Genomic DNA, 9,159 nt, shown 5'->3' with positions numbered 1-9,159 from the left:
TCTCTCTCTCTCTCTCTCGGAATTGTGTTATGTTTTGAGATAGGATCTTGCCATGTTGCCTTGCTGAGCTGGTTTCTAATTTCTGAGCTTGCAGGCCCCCCCTTGCCTCTGGCTTTTCTGAGACATCTCCCCCACTGCACACTTAGCTATAAAAACTCATGCATCTCGTCATTTACTTGCTTTTGTTTGTGGATGGATATTTTTTTTTTATGGTTTGCTGTAGGATTTTTTTTTTTTTTAAGACAGGGTTTTATTAGGTATCCAATGTTGGCCTCAAACTCTTAATTCTCCTGCCTCAGCCTTCTGAGTGGAGAACTTACAACACCACACAGAGCTGAGACTTGTGTGTTAAAAGTAATTTGAGAAACAGGATTTTAGGCCCATTGCAAGGGCAAAGAGTTCAACTGAGAGTGCCCCAAAACTGACTCAGTCCTGATTTTGTTTCTTAGTTGATATTCTAGCTGAAATGCTTAGGGATGTTGAGAGGACCTAGCCAAGCCAGATGATGTGGAGAAGGATGGCTGTCAGGCCTGGTCCATTAAACACAGGTTTATGCCCTTTTTTATTCTGAATGAATCACTCCTTGCAGAAATTTGCAGATTTATTCTTGATAACTATCCCTGATGCCCTTTAGCAGGAGAACTTGTCCCTCAGCGGCTGCATGATTCGGCTGCTACATTTGTTGCCCTGCTGATATTCTGGAGCTGTGTTTTGGGTCCAGAGGAGCATCAGAGCTAAGTGATCCAGCTGGAGAGGAGAACCTCTGGCAGGCAGTGACTGAGCTGGAGCAAATATCCAGCTCCCTGAGCACAGGGAGGTATAGTCAGTGCTGTTCTTGCTCCAGGAACAGGCTGAGGCGAGACGTGAAGTGAAGTTGTGTGTTTGTTCAACTTCTTCCACCGTGTCTCCAACTTCCTAAACCTCAGAATTGTTGTTGAGAGCACTCTCTCAAGAAATCTTAAACAGTCCATGTAGTCACAGACCTGCTAATAAGGACTTTCTATTGGATTAAATCATGTATGAGTGGTCTTCTCTGGTAACTACCCCACAACAAGTTCAAACAAACCTTTTCTTCCTTAAATTACTTCTGTTAGGTTTTCTTTTCTTCTCTCTCTTTCTATCTTTCACTGTCTTTGTCCCTATCTCTGTCTCTCTCATTCTTTCCTTTTTTTGGTTTTTCCTCTCTGTCTCTGTGTTTCTGTCTCTGTGTAGCTCTGTCTCCCTTCTCTCTCTGTCTCTCTGTCTCTGTCTCTCTTCTTCTTCTTCTTCTTCTTCTTCTTCTTCTTCTCTTCTCTTCTTCTTCTTCTTCTCCTCCTCCTCCTCCTCCTCCTCCTCCTCTTGCTCCTCCTCCTTTTCCTTCTTCTCCTTCTTCTTCATTCTCCCTCTCTCATTCTTTCTCTTTTTTGTTGGTTTTTTCAAGACAGGGTTTCTCTGTGTAGCTCTGGTTGTCCTGGAACTTGAGCTGTAAACCAGGCTGGCCTTGAACTCACAGAGATCTAGCTGTCTCTGCCTTCCAAGTGCTGGGATTAAAGGCGTGTGGCACCAGTGCCCACCTCTTAGGTATTTTTCCATTGCAACAAGAAAAATAACCAATATATTCCAAGGTTCCTTTGTACTGTCTACTCCAAATGAAAGAGAATTTCCCTGTTGTTTCTCTTCTAAATGCACAACAGTCGTCTTGTGCCTATTATTACTGTGTGGTCTGGTTTTCTAGCATTGCATATTTATTTATATCTTGGCAGTTAGGTAACTACTGTAGTTTAGCACATCTCTTTGAGATCTTTATGTATTAAAAATGAGAAAACGTTGGTCCCTTGAGGTATGTGGGAGGCAACAGGATTTCAGTGCTTCACTTAACATAGCTGCTCCTACTTAGGGCGAGGCTCAGCAAGAGCATTGTATCAGCTGATGGATTATAACTCAACTCTGTCCTAACTTTAGAAATGATAGCTTTAAGAAGCGCTGAGCTATGATAATGCGTTTGCATCTGATTACAGATGCATTAAGATCGCTGAGTTAGAAAGGAAGATATGGCTTCCATATCTAAGTAAAACTCGGTAACTTATTAGATAGTTTTTGGAAAATATCACAGTGTCTCAAGGACCTGTTTCAAGGAACCGTGGTGAAGTTGTTGACATTGGTGTCATAGAAGATGCTGCTTTGCTCTTCATTGGTAAGAACTTGGCCATTAGCTACTGAGTACGGGGCTCAATAGGATGTATCTCAAACCACAGTTGCCCTTTTGAATTCTTTTCTTTGTTTTTCAGACAGTGTCTCTCTGTTGTGTCCCAGGTATTCACTTTGTAGACCAGGTTGCCCTTGAACTCACAGACATTCTGCCTCCACCTCTAAGTGCTGGGGTTAAAGGCCTGTGTCTTCTATTTGGTTTCAAGCCATTGTATTTGCAGTGTCTTAGAAAACCAAAGAATGGGAGAGTAACACTTTTGTAAAAAATAGATTTACTTCTAAAAATAGATCTTCTTGGGAGAGGAGGGAGGCTTGATGCCCCAGCATAGGGGGGTTCTAGAGAGGTGAGGGGGGAGTGGGTGAATGGGTGGAGGCCCTCATAATTGCAAAGGAGAGCAGGATGGAATGGGGGGGTTGGTGGAGAGGTAACTGGGAAGGGGGATATCGTTTGAAATGTAAACGAATAAAATGTAAAAAAATAAATAAAAATAAATAGATTTTCTTATTTTTAGTGTGTACTGAAGCATGGAAGCTGAGTTTACATCTAGATTCTGAAAACATTTGGTGACATGGAGTCAGAAGCTGTTAGAATTGAGTCAAGTATCCTTAGGGCTTAGGTGGGAAACAAATGGTTAACTGACAAGCCTGAGGAAACTTTAAAAGGCTTGTTTACGAATGTGTAGACAGTTTGTGGAGACTACAAGATAAAGAGGAATCTCCTGTGCTGACACTGGGTGTGTCTGACATCCTGAAGGAGCCAGAGGAGGAAGAAGCAATAAAATGAGGGAGCTGGTCCTTGTGGCAGGGTGTGCCTGAGAGAGCTGGAACGTGAAGGGAGCAAGGACATACCGAGCAGTGATGACTACCCCAGAAAGATTCTGAAGAAACCCCCACTCTCTGTATTTTTGATAGACTGCAGCCGTTCCGGTGCCGGTCACGTGAACCTGGAGGCTAGCGGTCCAGGGATCCGCTGCAGGGAGCTGATAAAGCTGAGGCTCAAAGGGCACAGACCAGGAGCAAGGTTGAAAAGGCGGGGGGGGGGGGGGGGGGGGGGGGGGGAGTGGAAAATACCTATCACAATTAGCAACTTACTCCTGTGCCAGGAGCTTATAGTCTATAGTTGGTCACAGTCCTCGCTGACCTGTCCCGTGCTCAGACCAAAAGCTGAATCTCCCTCCATCTCATCGTCACGAACGCCATCTCATCACCACGAACGCCAGTTCCTGTTTTTCATCAGACACAATCATCTACGAAAAGTAGTCAGAGAAGGCCAGAGGCCCCAACCATTTGAGAAAACAAAGGCAGACTACGTCGGAAAAATACGATTTTGAACTTAATGTGTAAACAAATGCATTTTGACTTTTTTTTAAAGTAATTTTGGGGCTGGAGAGATGGCTCAGTGGTTAAAAGTACTTGTTGCTTTTGCAGAGGTCCCAAGTTCGGTTCCCATACTTACATGGAGTGGCTCATAACCTAGAATTCTGCCTCAAGTTCCCGCTCCGGGGGGATCAAACGTCTCTACCCTGCACGCATACAATTTCAAAGGCAGGAGTTTGATTTTAACCACTAAACGTGTGCTTTCACAGTTTATAAATAAAGAATCTTGAGGGCTTTCGAAGTTGAGAATCTCGTTTAAGGTCATGTGACTTAGCTGACTGTCTCAAGCAAGTGAGCAGGGTGTGCTGGCAGCCTTCTGTCACTTCCAAGTCTGCCACAGCTGCTGTCATTTTTCACAAGTCCGTCCCTCTCATCGGGTGAGGAGGTTCACACAGTAATGAGTGTGGGAGGTTCTGCTGAGAGGCCTACTACTTGTGTAAAGGGAGTCCGCTGATGAAACATTTTCTCGAAGACTTCTCTGTCCCAAGCTTTACCAGGCCTGCATCACATTCAACCCCTCCCTCCCCCACCTCAATTTTCCTCTCGATTCCTTTTGCAGATACCAATCCCTAAGAGACAAGTTGTAAATCTATACTCTTTCCCTTCATCTGTTTTCAGAAATCCCAGCTCGGAACACTATCGTGATCAACCTGTTCTTGATCACAGCCATTTCCGTGAATGTAAAGTTGGTTGGCAGTCACTTATGTTTTGGGGAGCATAATAGATATAGGGACCGATTCCTTGAAGCTCTTAGGGCATTTGAAACAGAAGTTAGAAGAACAGTGGTAACTGTACAGGCTTACAACATTCTTATAGAGCCATCACCCATCATTCTTCTATTATTAAATATATTAGTTATAGCTTCAGATATCACTTTATGCAAGTATATGGAGGCTCTGTGTCTCCGTAGACAAAAAAAGATAAAGTATAGAAACAAACGTGTAGGTTTCAAGCTTGAGTGGCAGGCTAAGAGAGACGCCAATGAGGAGGAATATAGAGGAAGCATAAGGAACTTGAGGTCAAAGGAAGACTTCTACTTGGAGTCTTATGAAGATGATATGGATATTTACTTTTCTCACTGCTGTGAAAAATACCTAACTAAAGAAACTGAAGGAACCAAGGGTTTATTTAGCCTCAAAGACTGAGGAGTTACTCTGGTGGTTTGAATAAGAATGGGCTCCCATAGATTCCTAGAGAGTGGCAACATTAGGAGGTGTGGCCTTGTTGGAGGAAGTGTCAGTGGGGTGGACTTAAGGATTTCAAATGCATAAGGTAGACCCAGTGCCTCTATCTTCCTGCTGCCTGTGGATTCATCTGTAGAACTCTCAGCTACTTCTCCAGCACCATTTGCCTGAGTGCCTCCATGCTTCCTGCGGTGATAATGAACAGAAACTCTGAACCTGTAAGCCAGCCCCCGTTAAATGTTTTCCTTTTTAAGCGTTGCCATGGTCATGGTGTCTCTTACCAGCAATAGATCACTGACTAAGACATCTACCATCCATCATGTGGTGAAGAAACAGCAGCAGAAGAGTGAAGTGTCTAGTCTCGTTGTGTGCACACTCGGGAAGATGTCATAGACATCTTGAAAGCTCAGCTTGCATTCTCCTTCTTACTCAGTGTGAGATCTCAGGGAGACCCTGGTCCACATCCAGGGTGTGTCTTTCCTTCTTGGTTAAACTTTTCTAAAAAGAAAATCCCTTATAGAAGCACCCAGAGATATATTTCCTATTCTAGGTGATTCTAAACCTTGTCAAGCTGAAAAGGAAAATTAACTACCATGAGGCTGAGGCTCTTTTGGGACATCACGTAGAAAGGACTTTAAGGTGACAGTACCTGAGGCCAAGTTGGAGCAATCTGGAGACTGAGAACTGGAATCTTGAGAACTTGAGAAAGGACAGACAGGGTGATGACTTCTCAAACTCCAGCCCCAAATTCATTTATTTACTTATTTTTTTGTTTTTTCGAGACAGGGTTTCTCTGTGTAGTCCTGGCTATCCTGGAACTCACTCTGTAGACCAGGCTGGCCTTGAACTCAGAAATCCGCCTGCCTCTGCCTCCTAAGTGCTGGGATTAAAGGTGTGTGCCACCATTGCCCAGCTAAGTCCCAAATTCATATTTAGGGTTACTTACAGATGACTTTTAAAATTACTCTCACACTTTTTGATTCAGTTTATTCCAGGGTGTAGATACAGGCTTTAATACTGGTTCAAGCTGCACTGTGCTCGCTCTGGATTCCTTGGAAAGCTGACAGCTTAATGAGATGAAAGTGCAAAATGGTGGACAGGAAGAAACAGGTGCAGGAACGAGAGCCAACTAGGAAAGGTGGAGGAGCCCTGTGTCCGCAGTGCACGCCTGCCCCAGTGAAGTCAGGAGGTAGAGTGATTGGGACTCCAGGGAGGGGTTAGCCAGGCCCCTAGGGAGGCCTCAGCTGAGCTTGCTCTGTGAACAGTCTGTATGTTACTTACTACCCCTGCTATCCTCAATGGTTGGTTAGGACAGCCTGTAGGTATCCTGATCTACGTACTTGTCTGGTGATGCTTTCCAGAGTACCGTACTGGGAGCCTGTGGTTCATCAAATTCCACACAATTGGAGGAATCTGGGGCATGTAGCAACAGCTGGCACATGGACTTCACCATTTTCGGCTAATGGAAGGAGAAAGGAATGCTGAAATGGGTTGTAGGTGAAGCGGGATTTGTGTTCAGGTTAAAATTTCAGGTTCTCTTACAGTTGAGAAATGTTTTAGTATAGTTTCAACATACAGAGAGAAAGCACTCACAGCAAGTTAAAGATAGGAAGGGAAGGAAGTGAAGAAAAGAGGGAGGGAGAAAAGAGATGGGGCAGAGGAGGAGGATGAGGGAGAGAGGGAGGGGCGGGGAAGGGGAGGGAGAAGGACAATGAAGAGAAGGATTATGTAGGAAGAAGCTCAGAGAGAAGTTGGGGGAAATGGAGTCCTCAGTTATGGCTTTGAATTCGGATTGTGGTGTCGTATGGTCTGAGAAGTCCGAACGTAGGTTAAGTTTTGGTTGCGGGGAGTTGAAGAGAATTGTACTTAGTTATCTATTTCTAAGACAAAGTAGGAAGCACTGTATCAAGAGGCAATGGGGGAGAGTTTGGTTATGAATAGGAAGCAGAATAAGACACGGGGGGAGGGTGCAGATAGGCCTCTCCTGTAGATAGAGAGTGAGCTGAGGGGGAGGAACGCGGATGACCTTCATGTGGATGGGAAGCACGAGGCAGGGTCACTTGCAGAAAAAGCATTTTATTGGCAGCTCTTCTCACATGACAAAATTCCACACACAATCTACAACAAAATTACATTTAGTATATTAAAATTAACATTTCAAATATATATTAAATAAGTATTACACAAATCTCTCATAGATATCTGTCCATTTCTTTGACTACACATCAAAGCTGAAATATTCTTTTGATTTAATTTGGGGTTTTAAAAGCTATCATTTTCATTGAATTGTGCTAATCGTAATCAGGGAAAATTACTGGAAAGGCAGGTAGCATAAAATTTATACTTGATGCCAAAGTTACCAAATGACCACTTTTGAGCCACGTAATTGTTATCTAGTAATAAAAGAAGTTTATCACAGGATACATGATGGTTAAAACTGCCAAGCTACTTCCTAATCAGAGATGAGTTGAGATGAGTAATTTCCAACCCAGGAGACTCAGAGCCTGTATCCTATAAATTGAGCTGTAGACATTGCTGACAGTCTTTAAAATTTCAAAACACTTGGCTGGGCAGCAGTGTGCTTTTAGTCCCACCAGTAGGGAAGCAGAGACAGGTGGATCTCTGTGAATTTGAGGCCAGTCTGGTCTACAGAGCAAGTTCCAGAACAGCTAGGGTTACACAAGGAAACTTTGTTTCAAAAACCAAAAACCAAAAACCAAAACAACAAACTTAATAGAAATCGTAACCCGTGTGAAGGCTTTGGGCTATTCTACAGATTTTTCAGTCTGTATGCATATGTTCCTATGTGTGAGAGGGACATATATGTGGGGTCCAAAGGACACCTTAGCTCTTGTTCCTCAGTTGCTGTTCATCTCCTTGGAGATGTCTGTCATTGGTGTGGGACTCACCAATCAGGATAGACAGGGTGCCCGTCGATCCACAAGAGCCTCCCATTTCTGCCTCCTCAGCACTGAAATTCCAAGTGCATGTTTCCACATACAGTTTTTTACCAGGGATTTGCTGATTGAACTCCGTCAGCAAGCTTGCCGGCAAACACTTTTACCAAATCAGTTATTTCTCTATCCCACACTATTTTTGACTTAAAAAAAAAATTAAAGAGATCCTTTTTTTCGGAAACTCCAATGAATCCTTGCAATTTACACATGTAATGCAAATTGCATGCATACATACATGCAAATTGATACATATAAATATAAGTTACATGCAAATTGATACATATAAAAATCGATGCATATATAATGTATCAATCGCTATTTAATCAATGATTTCAAATAGAAAAAAAGAACTTCTGACGTGTGCAACTGAGACGGAGGAACTGTAAAAGCTACAAGTTGGTGGTAGAAAAAGATGCCGAAACAAACTTAATTGACTCCTATTTTATGAGAACACCGGGAGGGTAATGAATATTGCCAAGGTTGCAGCATGATCAATAATAGAACCAGCATCAGGATTCAGTAATTTCAAAAAGCATTACCTCATCTGTTACCTTCTTGGATGTTGGGGTGTTCTGTTTTGGATCACGGTGCTTAGTGTTCTTAGCATACAAAAGCCAGTGCTTTGCAGTCTGAAGAGAGATAGTGAGGACTATATCTCAGTGGGGAGGGAGCACAAGGCTAAGCAGTGGAATTTCTTGCCTTGTGTTCCCTCTGCTCAACAACTTTCTAGCAAAGTGATTATAAACATCACAAAATTCTGCAGAAGCAATTGACAGCAAAACACAAAACCCTTCCCGAGAGACTTCACAGTAAAGCGTCACTGTAAAAGGAGAGTGAGTTTCAGGGTTCATTCTTACAGTGTTGACAGTTGTCAGGTAGCCTCCTCTATTTCTCTAGGTAAGGATGGTGTTTAAACAGAGCACAGAATTCAACGACGTGTGTACAGATCCAAAAGAGTCGGATTTTAGACTCTAGCACACAGGTTAATCTTAGATGTGCATACAGAGCGTAAAGCATGCTTATCAAATAATTAAAATATGATTTCACAGTGGACAAAGAGGACCCAATCTGATACAAATGTTCCGCTGCTACTCTAGCCTTTCAGGCATGGGAGGAGCTAGCTCTGTCTCTTTCAGGGTAAGTAATCTGAAGGGGTGACGACAAGTGAAGGCTGTGTGGAATTGAAAAATCCTTCTTTATATTCTTTTTTCTTTATTTCTTTAAAGAGCATATGGTAGAGGAGATTCCCTACTGGCGGCGCTTCAGAGCTGAAGCAAATTGGGATCCTTAAGCAGGTGTGGTGGCTTAGGTAGGTTATCTCAGGGCTTTGGAGGCTGAGGCAGGAAGATGGTCTGAACTACACAAGAAGAAACCCTGGATCACAGCAATGACAACAATAACAACGACGAGAGAGAGAGAGAGAGAGAGAGAGAGAGAGAGAGAGAGAGAGAGAG

Source organism: Grammomys surdaster, unplaced genomic scaffold, assembly GCF_004785775.1.
Source record: "Grammomys surdaster isolate TR1022 unplaced genomic scaffold, NIH_TR_1.0 174, whole genome shotgun sequence".
In the NCBI taxonomy this organism is placed as follows: Eukaryota; Metazoa; Chordata; class Mammalia; order Rodentia; family Muridae; genus Grammomys; species Grammomys surdaster.
This window is presented reverse-complemented; position numbering follows the sequence as displayed.